This window comes from Monodelphis domestica, chromosome 3, assembly GCF_027887165.1.
Source record: "Monodelphis domestica isolate mMonDom1 chromosome 3, mMonDom1.pri, whole genome shotgun sequence".
In the NCBI taxonomy this organism is placed as follows: Eukaryota; Metazoa; Chordata; class Mammalia; order Didelphimorphia; family Didelphidae; genus Monodelphis; species Monodelphis domestica.
Window position 1 is genome coordinate 404,966,237 of NC_077229.1, and position 26,443 is coordinate 404,992,679.

Below are 26,443 nucleotides of genomic sequence, written 5' to 3' on the forward strand. Positions count from 1 at the left end.
TCAATTGGAGAATGGCCTGATTTTTTGTACAATTGATTTAGCTCTTTGTAAATTTGAGTAATTAAACCCTTGTCAGAGGTTTTTATGAAGATTGCTTCCCAATTTGTTGCTTTCCTTCTGATTTTAGTTACATTGGTTTTGTTTGTACAAAAACTTTTTACTTTGATGTATTCCAAATGATTTATTTTGCATTTTGTGACTCTTTCTAAGTCTTGCTTGGTTCTAAAGTCTTTTTCTTCCCAAAGGTCTGACATGTATACTATTCTGTGTTCGCCTAATTTTCTTATAGTTTCCTTCTTTACATAACAATAATTCTTAACACTTATTTAATGATTTAACATTTACAAATATTATCTTCTCTCATCCTCACAATAGCCCCCTGAGGTAGGTGCTACTATAATTCCCATTTTATGAATGAGGAAACTGACGTACAAAGAAGTTCAAGAACTTGCCTAATGTCACAAAGCTAGTAAATGTCTCAAATTAGATTTGAAATTGGAACAGCAGGATTATAAGTCCTTTGCTCTTTCCACTATGACACTTAGCCACCTAGCTACCTAGATATTTGCATAATTAAATTCCTGATCCTCTGTGATTTATTTTAGGCTATTTTACTCTATTGTTTGTATATGCATTTTATGTACCTGTTATCTCCTCCCACCAATAAAGTTTAAGCCCCTAAAAAGGCAAGGATTCATTTCACATAGGACACACTAGATGCTTGTGGATTGATTAATTGATAATGGATACTGAATCTGAGTTCAACAGTAGAATGGATACCAGTTTGAAAATGATACTAGTTGACATTTATATAATCTTTAGGGAATATAGAGGATGGAATTCTAAATTTGGAGTTAGAAAGCCTGGGGTTCAAATCAGCTTCAAACAGCGCTACCCATATGACCCTGAGCAAATCACTGAGCTGCTCTGTACCTTAGTTTTTTCATCTCTAAAATGATGATAATGTCTATAGTGGCCATTTCACATAAGTGTAATGAAGTTTGTGTGAGGTGTTATTTCTGCGTGTATATTAATACCTACATATATAGATACACACACGATATTCCAAAAGTCTCTGCAGTTTTAAACTATTAAATTTTAAAACTTCACACACATATACAAACATTATATAAAATTGGTTATTATAATTTTTGTTGTATAGAGTTGAAGGGGATGTTGAATAACCTCTAGACCAACCAAATTATTTTCTAGAAGGGAAAGTAGAGTCAAAGACATGAAATGGTTTGTGCAAGGTTCCCCCATGTAGTAATAAGGAGGGAGTGATTTTCTCCCTCTATCTCTCAGTTGAATTCACGAAATATTTCTTAAGGAGAAGGAAATGATTTTCTAAAGCTTTGTTTATGGTCTAGTTGTTAATGGTCTGCTGTGCCTGAGTGTTAATATTCTGTCCTTCAGTGGTAGGAGACTAGCTCCTGAAGTTAGGAGAAGGAGAGAAATAAAAACTTAACAACCTATTGTGTGGCAGACAGGAAAGGGGTCATTAAAGGCAACTGAAGTGTCGATTTGTGGGCAGAAGAGTGGTTCTTGGTACAGAGTTGAAAAGAAGGAATGAAGAAGAAAAGGAGAGATATATGGAAGGGTCTTGAGTCATTCCAGAGGGAGAAAGATCTCCTTCCTTGAAGGAAAATTTGAGTTGGAGATGCAGAACATTCATGCATGAAATACTTCAATAACAATATAAGACAACATCAATTCCTAATGAAATGAATTCAGGGAATCTTAATGAATATTTCTTAAGTACCTACTAATATCAGGCACTAAGGTGATTGAAGGGTGAGAGGAGTGTTGGAGAGGAAGGAAGGAAGGTACTCCCTACGCTCAAAAGACTTAAATGGAGTTTTATGGAAAAATTCATATGAAATGAAGTTTGTTATAATGAAAGGAGCTAGGGTTTTGGAGTGGAGAGAAATAGGCACCAAAGTCCCTGCTTCAACTCAAATGCATCTATGACTGAGTAAGTCATCCTCTGAGCCTCAGTTTCCTTACCTGTAAAATAGGGATAATAATGCTTATGTTGGTTACTTTATAAGTTTGCTGTGTGGAAAGAATTTTGTAATCATTAAAGAAATATGTAAACTTGAGTTACTAGCATAATAATTTTGTAGGAGATAAAATATGCACGGTCAGCTAGGCTATGACATAGATAAAATGCTGGCCCTGGAGCCTGTAAGACCTGAGTTTGAGTCCATTCTTAGACATTTTCTTTCTCTGTGACCAGGCAAGACATTTAACTCTGTAAACTGAAGTGGCAAAGCAAATGGCAAACCATTCCAGGATCTTTGACAAGAAAATCTCAAATTAAGTCACAAAGAGTTAGACACAACTGAAAAATAACTGAAGGCAAAGCATGTACAAGAATCTATAAATTAAGTTATAATGATAATAATAATAATGGTAGAAGAAGAATAGACAATTTCAAATATATTCAAATAACAGGAAAGATCACTTTGTGGTATAAGAGATTCACTCAGAGGAATTGCTTTAAAAAACCTTTTAACTGATATCTTTTATTTTTTACATTCCCTTCATTTCTGAATATTCCCCCCTTCAACCTAGGCATCTACCTTCTTAAGAAAGAATATAAGAGGAGGTGGTGGAGGGTAGGAGGTCATAAATCAGCACTACATAAAACCTCTTTGACCATATATGCAATAGATCATGCCCTCAACTCTGCAAAGAGAGGCAGTAGGTATATGCTTTCAATTTTTTTCCAGGGGCAAATCTGATTATTAGAATTTCACAGGTCCACTTTTAATGGTTATTAATACATCTTTGCAGTCAATGTGTATGTTGCTTTTCTGGTCCTGCTTACTTCATTCTGCATCTGCTCTTACAAATCTTTGTAAAGGTCATTTCTAAATGGAAGGATGAGGGAAGGCTAGGCAAAAGAGGTGATACATGATACGAGCCTTAAAGAAAAAAGAAGATTTCTAGAGGTGGAGATGTGAGGGTACGTGGGGTCAACATGAGAGGCAGCATGCACAAATCATAATCTTAGCTTTCTTCAGAAAAGACAGCAAGATGGGAAAGGATGAACAAATGGTCCAGTTTGACTGGTGCCGTCCCGTGTGGGGGGAAAAAAAAAAGACTAGAAAAAATATACTGGGACCCGGTCGAAGAGGGTTTGAATAGCAATATAAGAAGTCCATGTTTTGTCCCATGGTGATAATTATGAAAGGTAATGTTACACAATGAATAGAAAGCTGGCCTTAGAGTCAGAAAGACCATGTAAAATCAGCATTTATGTTACTTAACCTCTCCTTGCCTTACGAATGAATCTCTATAAGAACAGAAGTCACAGAGAAGATATATAACTGACATGGTAGAGGTCCTTTCTTCATTTCATCTTCCCTATATCAGTGAATTACAGGTCTGGTCCAAAAATAAGCATGCCAATAGAGGTGTCCAAATATTTATAGTACATTAACAAAAAATGTCTCCATAATGTAACACCTTAAGGTATGCAAAATGCTTTTCTCCCAAAATATCCTCTGAAATAGGAAACAGAAATATTATTTCCTCTCTTTTCTAGATGAAAAAAATAGCTTCAAATATTATGACTTACATATAGTCAATAGCTAGTGAATATCAGAGGCAGAGGGGCTGGTAGGTGGCAAAGGACATAGAGTGCTGGGAATGGAGTCAAGAAGACTCATCTTGGTAGGTTCAAATCTAGCCTCAGACAGTAACTAGCTATGTGACTGAGCAAGTCATTTAACCCTATTTGTCTCAATTGCTCAAATGTAAAATGATCTGGAGAAGTAAATGGCAACGACTCTAGAGTGTTTGTCAAGAAAACCCCAAAGAGAGTCACAAAAAGTCAGACGTGAATGAAACGCCCCAAGAAAAACAAATGCATTATCTTGTTTGAGACTCAACAATTCTATAATGCTGTCAGGGTAGTTTTTGTTATCATACCTATTTTAAAGTAAGAAAACAGGCTAATACAAATTGTAACTTGCCTCAGTTTACACATGTAGTAAATGACAGGGAAAAGACATGAATTCACTCACTCACTCAATCAATAGGCATTTAGTAAAGATCTCTCATGTGAGGTATTGTGATAGGCACTCAGGAAATAAATCCAAAAGTTAGGTAGTGCCTGGATCCACAGAGTTAATATTCTACTAGGTTAGATGTGGTTGCAGTTAAGTAAATAGAGGAGATATACAAACTATGGCAGAAGGATGGTCTTCATAACTGGGCAATCGGGAAAAGCCTCCTTGAAGCTAATACTTGAACTAAATCTTGAAGAGAGCTGGAAATTCAAAGAGAAAGGTAAATAAAGAGAGCATTCTAGGCATGGGGCATAGCTTTTTATAAAGGAATAGACCCAAGAGATGGAATTTTGTGTAAGGGGGACAGCAAATAGGACAGTTGGGATGGAGCTTAGAGTTTGCGAGGACGGGAGATGTGTAATCACTCTCTAAAGATGAGCTGGATCCACTATGTCAAGAACCACAGGAACTAGTATTTTTCCTTGAAGGCAATGGGGAGTGCCCGAAGCTTCTTGAGCAGAGGAGTGATATGTCAGTTATATAGAGGATTGATTAAAGAGGAGAGACCATTTCAAATATTTTGCTTCAGAGGAGAGTTGATGAGGTCTTGAACTAAAGCAATTATGGCATGAATGGAGGAACGCAGATGAATTTGAGGAGGACCCAGGTGTCCGGACTTTAAGCCAGACTTTAAGCACATTTCTAGGACACCTCACTGCCCAGAGAAGTATAAATAGCCCATGAATACAAATGCTGCTGAATGAGTATATTGCCTCCACAGAACAAGGGTTTGTGGCTCAAAAAGAAGTTAAGGTTATCCTTCCCCAGAGGAGGCTACCTGTCTCCAGCAAGGGAGTGAAGGTGCTGTTCAGAATGAAGGATGTTGCCTATGAATTGGGCCGCCCCATTAACCTTATTCCTGCTAACTCTGTGGTGTTAAATAGTAATTAGAAAATCACACATTTGTTTTCTTCTCGGGCCCCTGGGCCCCTTGAAATCACCTCATATTTTAGTTCTAATGGGACATGCTAATGGAGCCAAGAACTGCAGACCCACCAGATTGCAGAGTTGGGGAACTTTTTGGGGAAAGTCATGACAAGGACATGTTTTTTTTTTCCTTTCTGCAATAACTGACAATTATCCTCAGAGAGGTTTTGGAAAACTGCCTTGGAAATGCAACATACCAATCACATCTTGATTATTTAATGGAGAGATATGATCATTCAGTTGACAGAGCTGTCATCTCGAGGACTGTACATTCATCTGATTTGGGGCGCCAAAGATGCTGCCAGGAGGAAAAACTCACCATGACACAGAGTGTGTCAGTCCAGAAGCCTCAATACTAGTCACAATTGTGCACAATTGTGTGAGTGTGTGTGTGTGTGTGTGTGTTGAACACCTATTATGGGCCAGGCATCACACTTACCTGTTTCCATATCTTCCTTCAGAGTGAATCCCTGCAGTGTGGCACTATCCTAAACTATCACCCATCCAAATGTCATCCATCTTTCAAAGCCCAGTTTAAATCCCATCTTCTTCAGGGAGACTCTCCTGACCATTTCCCTTTAGACTAACTTTTCTGACCTCCTACAGTCTTTAGAATCTACACTGTAATGCCTACTTTGGTTATATACTGCCATCATGCATCCTGACAATATTATAATTTTAACATACTTTTCATTAGTTGCAATCATGTCATTTGCATGACTCCTATTTTCTTGACAAACTAAAATCATGGAAAGATTCCTTAAGGAATGACTCTGAAGTGGGAAATTATGTTTTGGAAAATTCTCTAATCTCTAAAGTGGGAAGTGGCAAGTGAGAAAATATTCCTGGGTGAGAGACCTTTCATGCACCTAGAATCCCATATCATATACTCAGCATGCAAAAACAAAAGCACTGGTCTTGGTGTCAGAAGATCTGGGTTCAAATCCTGACTCTAGGTCTGGCTAAATTTGTAACCTTGGGCAAATCACTTTATTTTTCTGAGTTTTTGTTTTCATCAGTATCAAGTGGGATAAAAATGTTTGCTTGAGCAACATCACACCATTGTTGTGAAAAGTAAACAAGAAATTGGAATAGACGTATTATTTTAAAAATAAGTAGATGCATATATTGGCCTTTCAATCTCAGTCATGTCTGACCCATAGTTTGATCCCTTTGGGGTTTTCTTGGTAAAGATGCTGGAGCAGTTTGTCATTTCCTTCTTTATCTCATTTTAAAGTTGAAAAAAACTGAGGCAAACAGCCATGTGATTTGCCCAGGGTCACCCAGTTGGTAAATACTGAGACCAGATTTGATCTTAGGAAATGAGTCTTTCTGATTCCAGGCCAGATACTCTGTCCACTCTGTTCCTAGTTGATGTAGATATGGATATGCAAATATAAATGGAAATGATGGGATGGCAGTGGTGATGGTGGCAGCAATGGTGATGATAATAATAAGGCAATCAGAGAATCAGAGATTGAAAGACCCAAAGGATCTTAGAGGTTATCCAGTTCAATTCTCTCATTTTATAAATGAAAAAATGGGGGCATGTGGCACAGAGAAATTAAGTGACTTGCCCCAGGTCACAAGTAAGGAAGGCATTGCTTTTATTAACTTAGTCTCATCTGCTAAGCTCTGTCCTTTTCAAACTTCTCATATGAGGATTTCTGAATCATACTCATCCTCTGGTGAGAATGAAAATAATAGACTGCATGCCAGGGGACATTAGAGTCTGCCACTGATTTTGCCATAAATCCCATAATTCTCTGGACTTTGATCTCTGCATCTCTAATATAAAAATAATAATGCTCACTGAATTATAAAATTATTTATGGGATCAACTAAGAGAGCACACCAGTACAGTAGGTGTTTCCTGAGGGTAGATATCACAAGTATAACTACTTATGCAGAGTTCCAGACCCATTAGACACATAATAAATGGGGGACTGAATGAATTTCCACTGATGGGAAATTATGTTTGAAAGTTCTCTAATCTCTTAAGTAATTGTTAAAAACAACAAATAAATGTTTTTAAGGTGAACATTTTTGGTGGGAAAGTATGTTTTCATTTCCTAATTATTTATTAGATATTCATTAGATTGACTGTTTAAAGTGGTTCCCTAAATATTGAGTTGGTTTAACAAATGATGGAAAAAATGAATGGAAAGCATGAAAATGTTTTTAAAAAGAAAGTTTTTTCTAAATCTTTAGATCTGACAAAGATAAATAAGGATTTGGGGAGTGGGGTGGGGGTTAGGAGGAACAATTGTTTCTACTTTTATCCTGTTACTCCCTTGTTTAAAAAAAAAAATCTTCCAGGTTTCCCCACTTCCTGTAGACTAAAGTCCCTGCTTTTCTTTTCTATCTTGATTTTGACCTTGATTTTTCCATCTTGAAAAATGCTTCCAAATTTTGACATGTTACCTTTAACTTTGATTTTTTTATTTCGAAAGATGCTTCCCAATTTATTCTCAGCCCAATTGTATCTACTTCAATTTCTACTCTACATGAACTGCTTGACTATTCTAATTACTATTAAACCTATTGTGCTTTCTTCCCTCCATGTCTCTGTTCATGCTGCCCTTACTCCCCAATTCCACTTGTATATAAAATGTCCTCCCTCACTTATCTATATCTTAACCATTCCTCCAGATCCAGCTGAAGTCTTTTTATCATTTATGATGATTTTCTTGGAAACTCGAAATTCTCCGTAGTTACAACAACCTCTATTATTCAAAATATTTAGCTAATAATTCAGCATGGACTACTTGGCTGTCACACTTGTTTTTGTTATTGTTGTTGTTATCTTTCCATATTAATTTATTTCATCTCCCTATGGCAGAGTGTAAGCAACTAGAGAATAGAGGCAATATACCATTTCTCTTTGTAACTCCTACCCCTCAGGTAGGAGTTCCTCTTCAACTAGCACAGGGATTATCCTAGAATATATAACCATAGATCAATGACTTCCAGTAAGAAAGGGGAGAGGCCACATCAGCAAACCTAGTCCTCTCTGCAGTTTTCTTTATTCTTCTCACCCTCCAGAGGTGCCAGTAGTTAAATAATCCAAGGTTCCATTTCTCTCTATGTTCCTTTTCTATCCTCCCTTATAGGGTGTTGAGGGATTCTGCCATTACTCTACTCTGGTTAGGTAAGGGTTAGTCTAGAAGGGATCTTGGAGGTCATCTAGTCTAATACTCTTATAAGATGAGAATAATAAGACCTAAAGAGCTTAAGTGACTGACTCAAAGTTACACAGGGAACAAGTGGCAGAGACGAGATTAGGAACCCAGGTCCTCTAGTCTGAAGTCTATTCCCCCTTTCTCTATACTTCAAAGATCTGATAATACCTTCTAACTCTGGGATTCTAGGATTTTGTAGCCTTCATTGACCAACAATGCTCTCAGCCTGTGTGACAAGCCCTTGCTATCTGCTTCTCTCCTGTTTGCTCACTGCTCACCTTCCAATATGGTTTATTTTTTCTCATTCTTGAATTGTACAGACCAAATTCTTCTTTCTCTCCTCCATGTAGTACCACCAATCTGCTTGGTTAGAAAGTCAGCAAAGAAAGCTAATAGACTAGTCTGGGAGAATCGCTGAGTAGTAGGCTTTTTAAAAATGATGTTTAAGATGTTTTTTGTTTAATGAACGGTCATTTGTTTTTTTTTTTAATAGTTAAAAACTGAATGACTTCACTTTCTTTTCTCCACCATGTTTTTACTCTGTTCTGCTGAGCACATCTGGACATCCACAAGTTTGTTAGTATTGCCAAGGAAAAAAGAATCTACAACCTGAAGGCTATTATTATCTCCCCTACCAGCCTGCAATGGTTCCTGGAATCCACCATTAGGGTTATTCATTTGGATTAAGACATTATGTTTCCAGGAGGCCTCTATTACAATACAAATAAGTGTTTTGTCTGGAACTCTCAAACATGCCCTGAGGTTGATGGTGCAAAATTTCAGACAGTTGCCATCTCCAGGATGCAGCCAACACTGTCCCAGAATGACTTTATCATCACAGACTCACCTGTATAGACAGATTGATATCTGCTCTGTTTCTCCTTCCCTCCACCTCCCCTGCCCACCCCCCAACAACTGTGGAGGTACCAGAACAGCTATACAGCTATAATCCTGGAAAGCTGAATACAAAGGACAAAATAAGGAGGAGAAATAAGGAAACAGAACGTAGCTCATCAAACAATTTTCCCTCAAGTCAGGGAATCAAGAGACAGAAGCAAACTTTTCCCACATACCTAAAAATTAAAGAGGTCTGAATCCCCCCCTTTTTTTTGAAGAGTTCGGAACTCCCCAAACTCCACCACATTAGCCTTTGATCTTCTTACTGGGAACAGGTATTATTTCTCTTTCTCTATTTCTGTCTTTCTTTCATGATCTCTCTCTGTTGCTCTCTTTGTCTTTCTGTATCTCCGTGTCTGTCTCTATCTGTGTCTATGTCTCAGTCTCTGTCTATTTCTCTCTGTCTCTGCCTGTCTTTTTTTCTGCTCCCCTCTCTCTTTCTATCTCTGCCTTTCTCTGTCTCTCCCAACTTCTCAGCTTTTTCTGACCATAGTGCTAATTAAACTTGTTGCTATTCATTCCTCCTCACTTTGGGGGAATTAAAGTAACAGACTCTTTGGATATCCTAATTTTGCAGATGGCTGGTCTGAGATGTAGAGATCTTCTCTTTGTAATGTGTGACTCTCTCTCCCCTCAATGCCAGCATATGTTTCTTGATTTAGCAATGGGATCCCCAAAGTGAGGGTTCTCCATTTCACTTTTTTCTATAATCCACCAACTTTCTGAGCATTTATGCTGTAGGTATAAATTATATTCTAAAGAAAAGAAATAGCCAAGGTGTATGTTCTATTTCTACCACAACCCTAATTCCCTGATTAAAATTCCCCAATCCTTAACTAGCCTCTAGAAAACCCAGATCACCTCCCTGATGTCACTGTTTAGGCAGGAGTTCATTTATCTTCCATCCCTTTGACAGTTTGGTAAATACTATTGATCTTCTTAGAATACTTTTTAAGAAAATGCATAACAAAATACATGAGGATTTCAAAGGAAACCAGTTATGTTCAAGAACTATCAAAATGCTTTGATAGTATTCAAATGCAAAATTAAAAAAAAAACTTTTAAAATTAAGTTCACAGACCCCAAGCTAAGTCCCTCAGGAAGGGTCATGGAATTAGAACTTAGGTAGATATTAGATTGTGTTCTGAGTCAAAGAAAATAATAAAAAATATTAATACTAATACTATACTGTATATTTAGGCACCATTCTGCTGGAAAGCTTAATTTATCCTTAATGTAAGAATTTCTAGTTTGGAGAAAGAAATGCAGAACTCTCACATTATTCACATTATTCTCTTCCCCAAGAAAATTCGGGCAAATTTATAGATATCTTGGTTTGGACTATAAGATTTCTAATGGTTTTTGCAGTTATAACATTCTGTGAAATTAATTAATGGATATGAGGGAAACATTATATTTCTTTACTAAAAATTGTTGTTATAAAAAATACAAAAAAACCTGGTGTTGGCTTCTGTCAGCTTTTACTTCAAGGAGATACCTACCTCTCATCAACCTGATAGCACCTACCAAAATGGCAGGCACAGATCCCAGGAAGATTTCATGGAATCATAAAATTTCAAGTTATAAAGAACATTAGATGCCATTTAACCCAAACTACTTCATTTTGCAGATGAGAAAAATGATCCTCAGAGAAATGAAGTGCATTTGTTTTTACAAAGCCAGAAAATGGTAAAGCCTATACTAGATTTCAGGGCTCCTGACATTGCCCAGTACATTTTATTCTAGGCTATGCTTTCTCCTTAACCAATTTCTATAGGATTGGCCTTATAAAAGCCCTATGAAGCGATGGTGAATAACATGACAAGTAATTATGATTTTTAACAAATTGCCCACTGACACTAATAAAATGACGGCCTTGTTTGACAGCCACCTGATATCTTGAACAGCTAAGAGTAAATAAATAAATGAACCAGGAATGCCTTTCATCAGACCTGAAACTTTCTGTTGATGCCCATTTAACTCACTAATTCTGTTTGGCTGTTGATCTGACACCATCACCATAATACAATATGAAGTGCTAATTACGGCCCAACCTGATGATACAATTTACCGGGTGAAAAAAGGTTTCCTCTCCTTATTGGAAGCTGCTTGCTCTAAAATTTGATCAGCATTCACTGTGATAGGAGAGGAAATCACATTGCCACATTGGCCTTCAGCCCTAACTAATGGAAAGAGCAGTTCACTCTCAATCCATGTTATTTTTCAGATAATTCAGCACATCACTGGCTACTTAAGAGTTTCCCTTGGTAATCTAAGAAGACAAAACAAATCTGAGATTCAGTATCCCTTCAAATGGGCAGCTTGGCTGGCCAGGATGATGAATAATCAGAACCAAGGACTTTCACTTTTCTTTTTGTGCTCTGAATTCATTTGTGCATATGGAAGCTGGGGAGCCTGTTTCTGGGCCCTTGAATGAAATGGGATGGTCAGTTTCAATATTCTGCTTTGTTCCAGATTTCCTGCCAACCCAACCACCACCCTCAAGAGATACTGTCCTAGGGGAATAGATGCGAATCACAGAAGCCAAGGGACATCAGTGCCCCTCCTCTAAACAAAGCAGTGGGTCAGTGGGTGCACAGTGGTGCTCAGCTTCCCCAGAAAGCCCATGAAAAGGCTGAGTTTGATGTGTGTTACATGGTGAATATTATCTAGATAAACATAGATAAGGTATGGTGCCTTTTTCGAGGCATCCCTAGGAGTGAAGAATTTTTGTAATACATCCCTGAGACTGCTAAAAGGCTGTTGACACTGAGGCAATATTGTGGACTCATATATGTAATATAATGTGATGAAAGGAAAGGAAATGTAGGACAATGTAATATAATAGATATTTGAAGTCCCATTGTGTACAGGATGCTAGGTAAGCCAAAGGGAGAGAGATTAAGTTTAATTAGAACAGGTCCTTGCCTACAAGGAGTTTATAGTCTAGGAAGGAATAAGACAGACACACATATCAAATGGATTTCCTAGGAGAGAGGAGTACAGAGAAATGACCACTAAAATGCTCCATATTGATTGGTCAGAGAAAGGCTTTTCATAACATTACCAAATGGTTGAGGCAAAAGTCTTATGTGGGATCAAAGGAGGAGGGAATTCTTTTGAATTTGAGAGGTAAGTGGGAGACAGAAGTTATATGCAGTTATATACTGTTAAACCAAGAAGGGGTCCAGGAAAGTTCCCTATCTCAGCCTTCTCCACTCCCATTCCCAAATAAGAAGCAGCATTTCATGCAATTATTAACTTTCTGGCATAATGGGGAAAGTCTTGGCTTTGGAGTCAAGAATGCAGTGTCTAATCCCTGATTCTTACACATGTACTAGCTATGAGATCCTGGTAAAAGATGAAGAAGAAGAATGTTTTTGCTGTCTATTTTAGAGAATTGTTATAGGAGAAAAAATGTGTTTTGTAAAACTTACGCATTAATCTAAATATGGGTTGGTGTTGTTATTATTATTACAGACCAGTGCAGTAGATAGAACTGTTTAGGAATTGTGTTATTTTTGTTAACTAATTAGTGCCTTCTAACTTCTATCATTTTGCATATGTTTGCAAATTACTATCTTTCTCTTTGTAAATTATAAACCCTAATTAAACCTCTTTGTTTCCTTGGGGCTGAAAAAAAAAAAGCAAGTCTGTGCATGTGGGGGGAAACCAAATGCCCAAGGTCGTTTGAATGGTAGGTGTCATTAGAAGCTATGAAAGAGGGTGGTAAAACCAAAAGGTTGCTTTAGACCTCGCTGTCAGCAAGAATTTGGTCAGTCCTGAGCTGTAATAACTCATATTTCTATGGCTCTTTGTCTACAAAGAACTTCCTTTATAATATCCTTGTGAGATATACACTTCATGCATTTTTTACCTCCATTTTACAGATGAAGAAACTGAGGATCACCAAAGTGAAATGGTTTAACTGAGATTATTTAGTTTGTCACTGTTACATTTGGAATGCCAACGCAGATTCATCATCAAACGCAGGGTACTTTCAAATAGAACATCTTGCCTGTCATGTAAAAGAAGGAACGTGTATGGGAGCACAGGTAAGAGCAGGGTTTGTGATTTTCAGAATCCTTCTCGTTCTAAGTTCTTTCTCTATTTGGGACTGCTCAACTTTGGATCAGCTTCTCTGGAATGACAAGAACTCAGAAAGTCATACAGACGTAGGTTGTTCCCCCCCCCCCCGCCCCCGCGCCCCTTTTGTTTTGTTTAGTTTTTTCTTTCATGACTCCTAGGGCTTCCCCCAGTGTCCAATGACTATGATTAAAGTTCCTAAGTACTAATTTTTAGATCAAAGCTAATATCCTCCACTTGTAAATGAGGCTTTTTTTCTTGCTCCTAGTTCAGCAGAAAAGTATTTGTTCCTATGGCAGCAGGTGTTTTCGTAAGCACCGGTTTCCCTTCCCTTCCCAGCCAAGCCGAGTCACCCTTTTCTTTCCCTGAGCGACCCCTTTCTCTGCTTAGCCCCAGCCTCGGTGCCTGGTGCCTGCTGGCGGAGGTACGGGCACAGACACGGGCGAGGAGCAGAAGCTAGCTGGCCGGCCCCTCCGCGGATGCCTCCGCTTATGCGCCACCTGCTCCCAGAATGAGCCCTCTGTCTCGCAGGCTATCAATCTCCTTTCTTTCAGGAGCACTAAATTTACCTAAATCCATATTCCTGGAGGTCATAAAATGCAGCCACGGGAGAAGAAAGGAGAAGAAATTTTTGAGGGCACAAGCCTCTTAAAAAGTTCACTTTAACGGTGTCCAATGAATGAAATATTGAACAGCAGGTATATTATTTTTAAAAGGGACATAAAACAATAGTGTGGCACTGTCTGGTTATATTACGGTATCTATCTTCTCATGGATCAGCAAAAAGTAAGGCTGAAGTAGGCCTAATTATCATATTTACAGTGGTACAGGTAGTAAAACAGTTATGTTTTGCATTGCTCAGGATGTTCCGAGCTGAAATAGATAAACTATGTAGGAGACTAGTAATAGGTAATTATTCTCTACTTACATATTCAGCCTCATAATTCTAAATTAAGGTAAGTGGAAAAAGCTTATAAAATATTCAGAGCTCCTTTATCTTTCCTCCTCCCTCTTATTAGAAACTGTGCATGAATTTGCATAGAATAAACTGAGCTCATAAATCAAAGCAGAAACTGCAGGAATGCTCTTTGTAAGTTATAATTTAAGGTTAACTGTAGCACATTTTGCTTACTGTATTATTAATGACTTTCGTTCACTCATGACAAGATTACATATTAAAAATTGTTGGTAGACAAAACTCAGTTCATAATCAATTTGCTTCTTAATGTGAGCAATCCGCGGGCATTCCTGCGGCGCGGGCAGGTTTAGCGAGGATAATGGAAGGAGTGTCTCGGGAAGGAAGGGGCTCCCGCGGTTGGGCTCTGGCGGGGGGCGTGATTGACAGCGAACTCCAAACGGGAATTAAGTGAATAGTGAAGGGCAAACAGCCGAAAGCTCCAGCCTCCAGCCTGCTTTCCCCGGGTCCCAGAGCTTTCTCCGCCCTTAAAGCGTTCCTTCCCTTTGTTCATTCTCCCTCCTCTTGCCGCGGCGCCTCTCACTTTTCAAAGTGCTTTCTTCTTTCTTATCTCTACTACTCCGTTTCTCCTTCATCAAACACATTTGCAAAGTATACATAGTTGCTGTTCTTTTTCCATTAGCAAACAATGCCCTCCCCAACAAATCTGCACACTTAAATCTTGTCAATTTATTTTCAGTTCAATGAGCTTCTTTCCCTCTTTTGTTTCTCCTTCCTTTTCTTCTATAACAGTTTTTACTCTTCTGGTTTGCACCTCTGTTGACGTTTTTATGCCCTCATATCCTTCACCATTTCTTTTGCATACGCCCATGGTCCTAATTTTGTTCCTTTTCTCTTTCCTTTCTAAAAAGTAGCCTATAGCTCCCCCCGTACACACACACACTCTCCAACCCCTTCTCCATGGCTTATCCGCTCTTTCATCCCCTTGGCAATCTGGCTGTGAATGTATCTTATACTTTGGCACATCGGGGTCCAGATGTCCTCTGAGATATGTGGGACAGATGTTATTATCCCCCTGCACAGGAGAAAAAGGATACACACGGATTTTAAGTGGCTTTCTCAAAGTCACACAACTAATTAGCAACAAAGCCAAGAAACCAAATCTACCTTCTTTCAAGGTGTTATTTTGTATTGGGGGCTCCTTTATTTAGCCTCCTTAGAAACAGCCCCCGGAGTACAGGGATTGCTAAACTTTTTTTTGAGTTATGGTTCCCTTTGACAGGCTGGTGAATCTTACAACCCCTTTCTCAAATACATACATACATATATATATATATATATACATATATATATATGTCTTTTAACGCATAAAAGTAAAATGTAGAAGATTACAAAGGAATACAATTTATTGAAATCCATTTTTAAAAGTTTTTAACCCTTTCAGTTTAGACTGTTGCTAAATATATTAGTTTGACAGAAAACACAGGAATCAAGAAATCATTGTTCACCATTAACTAGTTGTATAAACTTGGGTAACTCTTAACCTGCTTCTTCTTCTATAAAACAGATTGGACTAGTTGCCATGGACTAAGGTCCTTTCCAGTACATAATTATGGGTGTAAGGATGTGTCCAAGTCAGTGGGAGCCTTTTTCCTAGATATTTCTAACTTCCTACTTAGATAGTAGAGGGAAAGGGGAGAAATCAGGAGAAACATTTCTCCTCACTTTTATGTGATCAAGTTGAATGGGGTTGGGGCACATGTAGAATAGCCAGGAGCCATGGCAATCCATGCTTTTCAAAGTGGTATTTTTATACTCTTTTAGTCAAAGGAAATGGGGATAAAGCCGATGAGCTAAAATTAAAGACTAGAAGTAGGATTCAAGTCTAGATCTTTTCATTCCAAGTCTACAGTAATTTAGTGCTTCCCAATCTTGCTCCTTATGTCAATACTGTATATGTTCATGCCTTATACAGCAGCTAGGTGGTACAGTGGATAGAAGACTGGATTTTGAGACAAAAATCTTAATTTGAATCCTGTACTTAGTATCTTTGTGACCATGATCAAGTCATTTAACTTCTTTCAGTTTCAGTTTTCTCACCTACAAAATGGAAAAGCGCACATATATGCATTTGTATGTATATATAAGTACATAATATCTAAACATACATTCTATTGAAGAGGGTAGGACATGGGTTTCATGTTGAAACATCAAGTGTTATTTCCACAGACAAATTATTCTATACTTTTAGGAATTAGCAACTTACTAACCACAAGCCATTTACTGTTAATATTATAAATTAATGTAAATTGGAATTAATTCCATTAGCAAATATTTTGAGATTTTTTTAAACCTTTGAATTAACTGGATACATTATAGGGTATCAGTTACTGAGTTAGGAATCACCCTCATTTTACACTGGAGGAAATCAAGGGCGAGTAGGTTAAATGAATTGCCCAAAGTCAGATAGGATTTGAACTAGATCTCCTGCCTCCAGTGACAGTGACCTCCCTCCACTGCCCTCCTCACCACAGTGTTCGAATGCATTGGTTGTAAGAGGTGAGGGCAACCTTCTCCCTGAGAACGATCATTCCTTGTTTAACTCCAATTTCCAGGGGATGGCTACCCTCCTTCACCTCATGTGTCTTCCACTCCTGATGAGAGATTTCAGAGCTGTTCTGTAGGAAAGAACACAAAGCCAGAACAGGCTAGAAGATGAGAGGGAGTGAAGTAAGGGGCTTGAGGGGGTGGGAACAGAAAGAGAAGAGAAGAGGAAAAACACAATCTGGGGTGAGACAGCACAAAGACTTGAAAAGAAAGGTGATGAAATTCAGATGTGAAAAATCCAGGAATTAATTAAACTTAAATTAAATAAGGAGAAAGAGGAAATTAAAAGTCTCAAGGGACTAGCCAAGCCTGTCACAGATATTACAAAAGGGTCTGCAATGCCTGAAATTTTAGCTATTTCTCTTTGCATACCTCTTTCATCAGACAGAAGCAGCTTGTATATTTCTGCAATATTCTGATATTTTAATAAATAGACTCATTCATTCATTCAACAAATTCTTGGAGATGAAGGTATCTGTTTAATTGGATATTCTGGGTAGCAGAAGGGTAACCCCAAAACCTTTCATGTTTATTACCTTGATGGAAATTTTGTTCAAATTTCCAATTCTTTTCTCCTGTTTTAGTACTACTTAGTGACTAGAATGGATTACTTCTTTACCAAGTCACACTCCTTTGGTGCTGGAGGTTACTACTTTAAGCATTATTTCTCTGAATTCAGAACTATAAGTAAAACTAGAGAAGCTGGAAGATTGGGTCAAACCTAAAACATACCCCAGAAATAGAACTTGGATTTTTGAATAAATACAGTGATATTTTTTCTTTAATAGAAGAGAGACATTTGTTTTTCTTTCCTCAGAGCTGAATACAGGTAGGAAAACACAAATTTTGGTCACTAAAAATTCGAGTTAACTTAATATCAGTAAAAAAGATTTTATTATATAATTGCCCCCATATTGTTTTAATGTTGATAGTGTGTGGAAAGATCAGGTATTTATATGAATTTCTTCAGCTGTCAAATGGGGAAAATGAGACATTAGATGTCCTTTGAAGTACCATTCCATTTTAGGGACAAGTTAAGATAGGATCTATAAAATGGGCATTCTTTTATTTGTGGTACCTATATCACAAAATTACTTTGAATAAAGAATTTTTTAAGCCGTTATGAACTAATTAAGTGTGAATTATTATCTATCTTACAGATGATGTACTTCCAAGTGTTTTGTAAACCTTAAAGTGATATATATGCATATATACACACATATATATACATATACACACAAATATATACATATATATCAGCTATGAGTAATCTTAAATTGTTAGCAGGTTAGCTTTGACAATTAACCATTGAGCAATATTTATTATGAACTTAACTATATAAGAAATTCTGCTCTTTATTGTAGAGAATGAATTATATGGCCTCTGTCTTCAAGGTTCTTATAATATTGTTGGAAAACTAGGTAAGAGAAATATGAAAATATAACAACTAGTTAAACCAAGGACTAGCAGTAATGAGTGGAAGTTGCAGGGAGAGAGACTTACAAAATATTTGGGGGAGGGGGAAGAAAAATAAAAAATAATTCCTAACAATTAGAATTAAACAAACGTGGCATAGGTTGTCTCATCAGATAGTGAGTTCCTCATCTCTGTAGGTTTTCAAGAGATAAAATATTGCAATTATCTGGAATATTGCAGAAAGGGTTTTTTGTTCAGGTGTAGACTGGAGGGTATGGCCTCTGAAGTTCTTTCTCAAACAGATTCTATGAAGAAGTAAGTAACATTTCAGTTTTTAAAAATACAAGAAATGGCTTTTACAGGTTATGAGTAAATACTAAATTAGTAAGATGGACAATAAGGTTGTAGAGTTTCAAAGTCAAAAGAAGAAATTGATGTGTGCTGAGGTGGCCAGCGAAGAATGAATAGAAGGAAGAATAATAGGACTTACACAAATGAAAGGCACGAGAGACCAATATGGATAGAAAAAGCAGATCATAGGATTTGGAGTCACAGAATCTAAGTGCATTTAATTAATTTTCACTTGCATTATCTTTACCTGTCCGCATGTTGCCTCCCCACTTGCAGTGGCACTAGGTTACCCCCACTTATACCTCCTCTCTGCCACCTGTTATAGCCATGAAACCCATACTTGCAGAGGCCAGGATAAAGAGAGGAAGGATTGCTAACTGGCTAGTGGCCTGACTTCAATGATGAGAAAGCCAGGGGCCAGAGCTTCTCTCTCTCTCCCCAGGTCTCTAATGATGCCAGGGCCCCCACACTCCCTCCATGGCAAGATGGGGACTTGCCCAGTTTCAGCCCCCAAAGCCTCATCAGTCTTTCCAGAGGTGCCATTGCAGCAATTACAATCTAAATCCAGAGTCAATTACTCACTGTGTGAATTGCCCCCAAAAGATTGCTTTTCCTTTTCCATTAGTATCTCACATAATTGCACTCTGTGTGGTTCCTGGACTCTCATTCCAGACTTCAACGTCCAAGAGGATCCAGATGGACTATTAAGTCCCTTCACCTCCCATCTCTGACCTCAGCAATGTCTTCAATGAGATTCCTTTACTATTTCTTCCTACTACTCATTATGAGGCTTCTTATGAGGGGAAGACCTTGATATTTTTCCCTGCTGATTCTTTCAGAGACTCATTCTTTTTAACCTCCCAATACCCCTTCCCTAATATATGTCCCTATTGAATTGGTGCATTTCCGCATGCTGGTAGCCTTGACATTTGCAAACATTCCATTTAAAGGGTCCTTTACACTTCTCCTCTCAGAACTCTCCAAGCCATTTGGACAGTGGAGATGTTGCTACCTGATTATACAGGATAGCCCATCTGCAATTGTCCTATCTACCCAATATTCCAAAGTATTGTGGCTTTGGTCCTTTTTTTTTGGCCACCTGCATAAAAAATAGCTGAATTTAGCCTGACTCCCAGGGGCTCTTGTAAATCTAACAACAAAATGCTCTTTAGATAGAAGATTCTATGTTCTAGGCTGGGGGGGGGGGGGGAAGTGTTCAATGGGTGATGGCTCATTTTCAGATAGCACATTTATATTTTAATTCTGAGCTCCTGGATGCATAATGCATTGAACAAAACATTTCTTGAATGAGGCCATTTCCTGTACATTGACAGGTCAGTTCAAGAAATGTTAGGGAAAGGCAATTTTCAGTGTTTCTGAAATCTCATCTTTTGTTGGCTACCTATCCTATTTACACATGGGACTTGCTTTCAGGAAATAGATTATTTCTTGTGACTAGGAGGACTAAGAATTATACAATTTTAGGATAATAAGGGATCTCAGGTGAGCTAGTGTGACCTGTACCTGAGCAGAAGTCTTCTCTCACAGGTAATCATTTAGCATCTGCTTAAAGACCTTACAGAGAACTGATTATTCTTCAAAGTGTTCACATCTACTTTTCAATAGTTCTGATATTTAGGAAAATTCTTAATAATCTTGTGTCAGAATCTTGTGTTAGACAAAAGTAAACATCCAAATTTGGGGATAAGAATTCACTATTTGGCAAAGATTGTTGGGAAAACTGGAAAGTAATTTGGATGAACCTAGATATAAACCAGTATCTCATGCCATTTACCAAGTTAAGATCAAAATGGATACTTGACCTCGACATAAAGGGAGATATCAGAAGCGAATGATAATAGGGAACATATTATCTATTTATTTATAGGAAAAGAATTTATGAATAAATAAGAGATAGATAGCATTATGAGATGTAAAATGGATAATTCTGAATACATTAAATTAAAAAGAGTTTTGAACAAAAAACAAATATAGCCAAGATTAGAAGGAAAGAAGTAAGATGGGAAAACATTTCATAGACAGTTTCTCAGATAAAAGTCTATCTAAAATATTTAGAGGACTTGGGTTAAATATATTAGAATTTGAATTATTCAACAATTGATAGATGGTCAAGAGATATGAACAAATGATTTTTGACAAACCTATCAAAACTATCTATAAATATATGAAAAATGCTCTTAATCATTATCAATTAGAGAAATGCTTATCAAAATGACTCTGAGATATCACCTTACATCTATCAGATTGGCTAAAATGATAAAGGTCAATATGACATGTGGAAGGCATGTGGAAAAATGGCAACATTAATACTCTGTTCATGTAACTATAAACTTATCTAACCATTTTGGAGAGCAATCTGGAATTAGTCTCAAAGAGTTATAAGTATGTGTATAACTTTTAACTCACCAATATGATTATTAGGTTTATTTTCTCAGATGTTCAGAGAAAAAGGAAAATAAGCTATATATCCTATAATATTTATAGGAGCTTTTTTTTATGGTAGCAAAGAACTGGAAATTGAAGAGATGCCTGTCAATTGGAGAATGGCTAAGTAAATTGTGGCATATGATTTTGATGGAATATTATTGTGCCATTAGAAATGATGACCAGGTTACTTTTTGGAAAACAGAGAAAAACATGAAATTATGAAGCATAAAATGAGCAGAAACAAGAGAATATTATATACATCAGCATTAGTGTTGTTTGAAGAATGACTTGTGTATGTCCAACTCCAGAGAAAGAACTGATAAAATAGAAATGAGTAAAACATAGTTTTAGATATACATATATCTTTTTGTCAAACGATACCTTCTCTAATGAAGAAGGAGAGGGGAAGAAGTAGTTAACTGGGTATTTTTAACATAACAAACAAACAAATAAATCAGTAAATTTAAATTAAAAAATAATCTTGAGTCATCATCTATTTCTCTATAAGAAACAAGAATGCACAAAGATTGTGTTTTCCCATTTATATTCTTGATAGTGGCAAAGATTGCATTGGGTTAAATGAGTAGCTGCTAAATTTTTCTCTTGCAAGCTCACATAGAATCAGAATTTAGGTGTTTTTCAACTGATCTTAGAGGATTTGCTTCCTCTGAAATCCATACAAAGTGTGACTATAAGGTAATGAAAAATACTTTAATTTAATGCAAGGGAGAATCATTTGGTACCTATGCTATGCTAAATACTATGCAAAATTCTAAATGGTGGAACTTGTCATTTTATTGGAAAAACAGGATATATGACTATATATTACAGGTAATTAAAAATAAGATAATGATAAACTATAGAATCTCCATAGGAAGTCCCCTAGGATGGTGAAATGACATATGAAGGACTATCTAAATAACACACAATGTGATAAGTATGAAATGATATCTTCTCAGAGTTGTTTTGATTTGCATTTCTCTATTCTATAATAATTTAGAGCATTTTCATATATATATGAAATATATATATGATTTCATATACATATATTAATTTCATCTATATAGTTTTAGATAGCTTTTATTTCCATATCCAAAAACTATCTGTTCAGATGTTTTGACCATTTATCAATTGCAGGATGGCATATATACTTATAAATTTGACAAAGTTCTCTTTATATTTGAAATATGAGACTTTGAAAAAAGTCTACAAAATTTCCCCCTCCCCAGTTTTCTGATTTCTACATTGTAAAAATATAATCTTGGCTAAATTAGTTTTATTTGTATAAAACCGTTTCAATTTAATGTGGCTTAGGGAATAGAGAACCAGGCATGGAGACAGATGGTCCTGCGTGCAAATTTAGTCTTTGATACTTCCTAGTTATTTGACCTTGGGCAATGATAACTGCCTAACCTTTATCACTCTTCTGCCTTGGAACTAATACTTAATATCAAGTCCAAGACTGAAATTAAGTTTATAAGATTCAAAAATATACATTTTATATCTCACAGTGTTTTCTATCTCTTGTTTATTCATAAATTCTTTATAAATCTGATAGGTTATATGTTCCCTGTTTTGATTTTCTTTTATCTCCCTTTATTTCTAGGTTGTGTTTTCATTTTGATCTTATATTGATAAATGGTGTAAGAGATTGGTCTATACTCAGTTTATGCCAGATTTCTTTCTGACTGTTTTCCCAACAATTTTTACCAAATAGTGAGCAAGGCTTAGTTCTATATATGCATCTATCTTTTTTTGTCAAATGATGTCTTTTCTAATGCAGGGAGGAGAAGGAAGGAGAGAACTTCCTGGGAACTTTAATATATCTCAAACACACAAATGTAACTTAAAAACAAAACAAACAACAACAAAACCAAATAACACACAATGCCCCAATTTTAGGAACCTCCATACCACTAGGGTTAGACCACCAAGAGCTTATCCTTAATGCTACTGGAGATTGAAGAATACAAAAAGCAATTTTTTTTCTTTTTCAAGAGCCATTTAATAGTAACATTTGAAACATTTTAGAGATCATGAACAATACATAATGAACACATAATATGTAATAAATCAAGACTTGGAGATGAGAGAGGTTAAGATGACAATAGTAATGGATATGTAAAATAGAATTAAATTAGTGAGGAAAGGAGGAAGCTTAAGGGTGTTGTGAATGAAAAAGTAATCTAGTTTCCTAAATTGGAGAACCAAAGATACTTTAAGGGCTCTCTAGTTGAACCCTCATATTTCCAGATGAGAAAAATGAATCTCACAGATCAAGAGATTTTCCGAAGATCATACAGATAATAAAGTTCTTTGTACACCACTCTCCATATGTACTTAACATCAAGTCAACAAGGTTAGGCATTGTGCTATCTGCTCCTAATACAAATACAAGAATGAAGCATCTCCTGCCCTCAAGAAGCTTACATTCTATCAGGGAACACAATATATTTATTCACATCTATGTATAGAAACTCATATCTATATCTATCTATCTATCTATCTATCTATCTATCTATCTATCTATCTATCTATCTATCTATCTATATCTAGATCAGCCATCTGAAAAGCAAACTTTAGAAGGGAAAGTCCTAGAACCTTGAGAGGACCAGGAAAGGTTTCCTACAAAAGATGTGCATCAGTTAAAACTTAAGTTTCTTAAAAGCAGAGGTGGGAAAGGCAGACATTCCAAGCATTAGGGACAGTCAGTAAAAGGGGGAGGAGATGAGATATGGACTGTTGGCAAGTAGGACATTATAGCTATATGGCTTAATGGTATAGAATGAAGGGAATAATGTATAATTAAGTTGAATAGATAGGAAAGGGTCAAATGGTGAAAAGGTTTGTTTTCATGCCAAACAGAAGGGACATGGCTCCTGCATTCCATGGTTATACACTAACACAAAGTAAGAGGGCAATACTAATTGATTATCCTAAAGGGAGGCAGAATGGTAACAATAGTGATGATAATAATAATAATAAATAATAATTACATCAAGAAGAATTTACTAATTTCCTACTATGTCAACTACTATACCAAGCACTGGTGATACAACAGATAAGAATGAAACATTCTTTTCTCAAAAAGAACTTACATTCTAATGGGGAGAGAGATAAAATGTATCTAAAATACATATGCAGCATAGATGTAAAGTTAATAAATATAAACATATACAGAGTAGTTAAATACAAGGTAATTTGTAAGGAAGGGCATTAATTGTAAGGGTAATCAGGAAAGAATTCATGCAGAAGATAGTGTCTGAGCTATATATCATGGAGAAGGGAGATAGAGAGGAGGATAATGAGAAGAACAAAGAGAAAACCAATTTCGATTATGTACACCTTAGCTTCTTACAGAATAAAATGGAAATGATCTTAGAGGGATGACCCTAAGATTCAGTAGGACTGAGAAAGACTTCTTGACTTTGGAATTTTAACTGAGACTTGAAGGAAACCAATGGATATGGAAGGAAAACCAGGATATGGATATGAAAAGGGAGAGACTTCTATGTCTGGGGAATAGTCAATAAAAATGCTTGCAGTTGGCAGATCTTGTGCTATGTGTGAGGAAAATCCACGAGGCTGTTGTCACTGAATCACAGAGTGCACGGAGGATAGTAAGGAACATATAAGAATACCAGGAATGAAGGAAGGGGCTACGATATGAAGAACTTTAGAAACCAATAAAGTATTTTATATTTGATTTTGGAGGAAACAGGGAGCCACTGGAGTTGACAGAATGGAAAATGAACTGCATTGGGGCAAGGATACCACATGGCAGAATCTAGCAATATACCAAGCATGAGGTAATGAGGGACTGCATTAGAGAGTTAGTAGACTTATAGGAGAGAAGGAGGCAAAAGTAAGAACTGCTAAGGAGGTAAAATTGACAAAACATGACTTGGATATGGAATTGAGATAGAGTGATGAGTCATGTGTGACCCCAAAGTTGAGGAGGATAATGGCAACTTCAACAATAATAGGAAGTTTGGGGAATAGTTTAGGGGAAAGTGTAAAGAGTTGTGTTTTGGACATGTTGAGTTTAAGATTTCTATGGAATATCCAATTAAAGATGTCTACTAGGCAGCTGAAAAATATGAGACTGGAAGTCAGGATTGAGGTTAGGACTGGACAAATAGACTGGATAATTATCTTCATAGAGATGATTATTTTATCCATGGGTGTTGATGAGATGCCAAGTGAAACAGTATAGTGAGATAAGAGAAAAAGGCACTGGATGGAATAGTAAGGGGCATGCTTAGTTGTGGTGGCCTGAATGAAAATTCAGCAAAGGAGACAGAGAGTAAGTATTCAAACAGGCAGGAGAACTGAGAAAGACAGTGTCACAAAAGCCTAATGAGAAGAGAATATCAGAGGGAAGAGAGTAATCAACAGTGTCAAATCCTGCAGAGAGGCAAAGAAGGATTAGAATTGAGAAAAGGTCATTAGATTTGGTGAGTAAGAGATCATTGTAACTTTGGAGAGAGCAATTGAATGATGAAATTGGAATCCAGACTGCAGAAACCTAAGAAGGGAGTGAGAAGAAATGAAGTGGAGTTTATAGGAATCATGAAGGGGATTTCTTGAACAAGGTAGTATTAGTCCTCAGAGAGATGGGGGATTATAATAATAAGAGCAGTAGTGATAGCTAAAATTTATGTAGCACCTACTATGTGCCAGGCACTGTGATAAGCACTTTGTAAATATTATCCCATTTGATTCTCACAAGAACTCTGGGGAATAGGTGCTATGTTTTACAGATAAGGAAATTAAGGCAGACAGATTAAATGACATATCATGGTCTCTCAGCTAGTAAGTACCAGAGGTTGGATTTGAACTCAGGTTATCCTGATTTCAGGTCCAGGGCAGCAACCTGACTGCCTTGAAAAAAGAATGAAGGGACTTTAAATAATAGGGAGAGTTAATTACAGACAAAAAGGATAACTTCAGCAAAGACTTGGAAATGCAAGGGGACAAAAAAAGAATCAAGACTGGAGGACAGTTTGGTTAGAATGTAGAGTATGAGAAGAAGCCAAGCTAAGGTTAAGAGGGAGGTGGGAGCCAAATTGTAATGGGCCTTGAATGCCACAATCAGGTGTTTATATAGGCAAAAGGGAAACACTCAAGAATGATAAGTATAGGAGTGACATAAATAGAGTGGTACAAATCACTTAAGAGCTGGATCTGATAATCCAGATAAAGTTTTTTTCTTAAACTCCTACTTTCTGATTTAGAATGGATGCTAACTAAGTATTGGTTCCAAGGTAGATGAGCAGTAAAGGTCTAGGGAATGGGGATTAATTATTTAGCCCAGGGTCTCACAGGAAGTGTTTGAGGTCAGATTTGAACAGAGAATTTCCCATCTCCATCCTTGGCTCTCTATCCACTGAGCCATCTATCCAGCCACCCTCAGCTAAGGCTTTAAGATTTCCCAAGAGAACCTGCCCACCTGGAATGAGAATTCCTATTCTTTATTCAATCAGAAATTCTTCTCCCAAAAACAAACTCTAAAGTTTATAATGGGATCAGAG

General features: G+C 36.9%; 1 long non-coding RNA gene across 1 annotated transcript; it reads right to left on the bottom strand.

Moving 5' to 3' along the window:
* Positions 1–14,255: 14,255 nt before the first annotated feature.
* LOC130458016 (uncharacterized) lies at positions 14,256–19,365 on the bottom strand. Its single transcript, XR_008917215.1, has 2 exons — positions 19,044–19,365; positions 14,256–15,162 (listed from the first exon to the last, which is right to left on the bottom strand). It is a non-coding gene; the product is annotated as an uncharacterized LOC130458016 (long non-coding RNA).
* Positions 19,366–26,443: the final 7,078 nt, after the last annotated feature.